The following is a 4,333-nucleotide window of genomic DNA, read 5'->3' as shown; positions in this document are numbered from 1 at the left end:
GCGCTCCTTGGGGCTTGGTCCTCAGCCTCGCACACCTGCGCCCAGGAATGGCGCTCTTACTATTGGCTTCATCCGTCACCTGCGTACCGAAGGCTCCTGAGTCCGGGTCTGTACTCGAGTCTCTCTTTTGGGCACCTGCCTACAGTATGTCCCTCCTTGTATTTTCTTTTTTTTTTTTTTTTTAAAGATTTATTTATTTATTTGAGAGAGAGAGAATGAGAGCGATAGAGAGCACGAGAGGGAAGAGGGTCAGAGGGAGAGGCAGACTCCCCGCTGAGCAGGGAGCCCGATATGGGACTCGATCCCAGGACTCCAGGATCATGACCTGAGTCGAAGGCAGTCGCTTAACCAACTGAGCCACCCAGGCGCCCACCTCCTTGTATTTTCATCCCCTCTCAACCTGGAAACATTTTTCTCTGCCTGCAACACATGGCAATGTCTAGAGACATTTTTGGTGGTTCCAGCTTGGGACGGAGGATGCTACTGGCGTCTAGTGGGCAGTGGCCTGGAATCCACTAACCATCCCACAGAATACAGGGCAGTTCCCCCCACAAAGGGGTCACTGAGGCACAATGTCAACAATACAGAGGTTGAGAAGCCCTGCGCTATGCACTTCCGAGGGACAGGGCCCCAACTGAACTCCCTCTGAGCATCTCCCACTGGGCATGCCACTGTATTCTGTGGCTCCAAGTCTGTCCCTCCCACAGGGCTAGATGCTTATGGGCACACTATGCTTTGCTCATCAGATAAAACGTATGTCGTCTGAAGGCAGGGACCCTGCTACTCAGAAAGAGGGGACCCTTTAGAGGCTTTTATGGTGATCTAGAGTATAATATTGAAAAAAATATAAAGAAAGATAAATTAGAGAAATAGCTTACATTTCTGTCTTCCTTCCTTCCTGTGTGGCCACAAAGTACATGGGAAACTTTAAAAAGTGAAAATAACAGTTTAGATTCAAGTACTATTTCTAAAAATTATGAAGAGGTTGAATACATAGGTAGGCATAATCATCTAGGTCTATGTTGGTAAAATGAAATTATTTAAAAATAAAAACTAATATTAGCAGAAAGGTGAGCCCAGATTGTATTTGGAATGGTAAAGGTGTTATGAAGTAAAACCAAAGGGGGAAAAAAACTGCCAAGAAAAGAAGAACACTGGAGGAGAAGAAAGGATGAATATGATATTTGGGCAGTGGACTGATTTTTCCATCTATCCTAGCGTTCTCTTACGAAGTTCTCATTTGTGTAATGTGTAACATCTTCGGATTCCCCAACTTACTTAAGCCTTTATGAAATACTGAATGGATTGCACCTCTACCATTTTACCTCCAACTCTGCTCCTCAGTCTCCTTCTCGGGAGGTGCGTTTTAAACCCCAAGCTGCGAGCCACACCTGTCTGCCCGCTCGCAGTTAACTGCATCTAAGGGATGTGCCCCATTCCTGGGGCATTCCATTTCCCTCCTGTCTTTTCTATGAGCCTCATTTTTCCCATTTTACTCTGACTTACTACGTGGGATATATCTTTGTACGCTGACAATTTATACCTAAGGTAGGGTATAAATTCGTTTTTCCCCTTTTGTTCTGAATTCATTTGGATGCCTTATGTGAGGGCTCTAGTTATGAAAGCAAAGAATTTTGGATTTAGGAGGCAAGTCCTCCCTTGTGGATTAGAAGAGCATGAAGCATCCCTATGATTGCAGAATCCCTGCAGAGGAGGACACATTCGTCACCCACAGGATGGGAGTCCCCCGGGGGCTTGCTCGTGTAGCTACAAGCCTGTGCTCTAGGGTCACACTCACCATCCCAGGAGGCCTGGGGTCCTGACAAGCAGGGAGAAGCTGCGGCTGCTGAGAAAGAAGAAGGGGGCCCTTTAGAGGCTTTTATGATGATCTAGAGTATAATATTGAAAAAAATATATAAGAAAAGACAAATTAGAGAAATAGCTTACATTTCTATCTGAAGTCAGTTCTTTTTTTTTTTTTTTTAAAGATTTTATTTATTTATTTGACCGAGAGAGACACAGCGAGAGAGGGAACACAAGCAGGGGGAGTGGGAGAGGGAGAAGCCGGCTTCCCGCGGAGCAGGGAGCCCATCCCAGGACCCCGGAACCATGACCTGAGCCGAAGGCAGACGCTTAATGACTGAGCTACCCAGGCGTCCCTGAAGTCAGTTCTTAAAAGCCACAGAAATGTAGGTTTCCACCACGTCAAACATTTTGGTAACATGTATTATACCCTGTATCCTTTGAAAAGAGAGGATAATTTATAGAAGAGAAACAAGTTCAGTGGTTAGACACTGAACCACATTCACACTCCTTCCCCAGAGTTTGGCAAAGTGATAAAATTAAGAAAAGCAATTACAGTTACAACTGGCGTGCCTCCCAGGTATACAACCCCATGTCACCACCTGCAGGGTGCACCAGCATCTTAGCCTCGGGGATGAGGAATCTGAGTCTCCCGGCGGAAGTGCGCTCAACTTGTATGTGGGGGGGGCAGGGGGAGGGTCTGCGTCCCAATGCAGGCTCTGGGTTTTTCCCAAGGAAGCATCTTTCCCTTTAGCTAGGGATCAAATAAACAACCCTGTAACAATTTCAGTACAAAGCGTTTTTTATTGACATTGTAAGAAACATTGTTCTTTCTTTTTGTTACAAAAGGACTAGGTGGTTCTGAAAGCAAAAGTAGAGTCCACGTGTGGCGGGACTGTGGCCCTGGGCATGAGGTGGGCGCGGGGGCATCGCACGGCTGCAGGCTGATCCAAGAAGGCCCAGGGCCGGCCACATCCGAACACTATGCCTACAATACTTAAATGTATTTACATGTGTTTCTTTTAAAAAAGGATTACACATTTTATTTTTTAAAAATCTAAAAAAGGTGAAAAAAATTAACTTGTTTTTTATTTTACACGTTTGCGGGATACACAACAGTAACTTGTCAGAAGAGAACATCCTCCATCAGTTCAAAACAACACGGGAAACCAGGTTACAAGACAGCTCAGACTCAGCTCCGATCGTGCGCTCTCGGCTGGCCCGGGAGCACGCGGCCTCGAGCTGTGATCGGGCGACAACAACTGGTCCCTCGCATCGACGAGATCAACGTAAAATAAGGCACATACATCGCAAGAATCACAACTCTACGGCTCAAGAGGACGAGCCAACGTATGAGGAGCAGGTGCAGTCTCATTAGCTCTTTAGGAAATAAAACAAAACGGTTTAACAAATAAACACACGGTTCGCACAGACGTTCAACAGGAGTAGCACATACGGAGCCTGCACTGAGAAGTAGGGTGGGACCCTAGTGAGTTGCTGTCGTCACCCTCCAACACGAGGGTCGGAGAAGTGGGGAGGAGGCTGGAGGCTGGAGGCTGGGGGTGGGTCCTGCCCGAGACGCCAGGTCTACAGACGGAAGGCTTCCAAGTGGCCCCAACAAACCTCTCTTCCACTGACTGTCAGGTCACATCGCGGCACTCCTGGAAAAGTACACTTTCCTTCTCCCTCCCCCCGCTTCCCCATCTTTCTGAGATTTCCACGGAGAGAAGCCAAAGACTGCACTGAAGTAGGACTATCTCTGCAAACCTAAGGGCGGAAGGAAGGGAACCAAGTATGAAAACGTGAAGAAAGGGAGCCACGCAGAGAAACACCTGAAACCACAGGACAAAGCAGAGGCACAGGATGACAACAGTCCTCCCCCAGCTGCCGTCCATCCTTCCACGGAGGGCAGGCAAAGTAGGAACTTAGGGTAATTGAGAAGTGCAGGTCACCTCTGGGAGTTTTCCTGGGGAGGGACTCTGATGGAGGAGGAGGGCAGGGTGGTCCTCACTCAGCAGGCTGCAGAACGCCCAGGTCCCAAGCTTGGAAACCAAGAGCAGGGTCAGGCCAAACCGTGAGAGCTCGTAAGATCAGATCAGGGCGTAGAGATTCTGCTGTTTGTAGAAAAAGGAGATTCAGGGAACAGACCACTGATTTTGTGACTGGGTCATGACCTGTTTGAGGAACACAGAAAGAGCCTGGCTCTTTTCTGTTGCAAAGCAGTAGATGCCACTCCACTGAACTCGCGTCAGTAGCTGTCTTTTGCTTTGGGGCTCTGTTCCAAAGCAGAGGTGTCCTTTGACTTCAAAGCCGGTGCTGGATGGGGGTGGGGAGCGGGGGGAGAAGTCTCAGCACCCCTCCCAACGGTTTCGGGAACATTCAGTCGAAAGCAAACCCAACTTTCTTAGCCACAAAGTCCCAAAGGGCAAATTTACCTCCACGCTGAGTTTCTTGGTCCAAATGAGAGATCACAAATGTGAGAAAAATGGGCTGGTGCTAACATTTTCTCCTATCATCTCATGTTTTATTT

The sequence above is a fragment of the Zalophus californianus genome, chromosome 12, assembly GCF_009762305.2.
Source record: "Zalophus californianus isolate mZalCal1 chromosome 12, mZalCal1.pri.v2, whole genome shotgun sequence".
NCBI classification, from domain to species: domain Eukaryota; kingdom Metazoa; phylum Chordata; class Mammalia; order Carnivora; family Otariidae; genus Zalophus; species Zalophus californianus.
Note: the sequence above shows the minus strand (reverse complement) of the source record.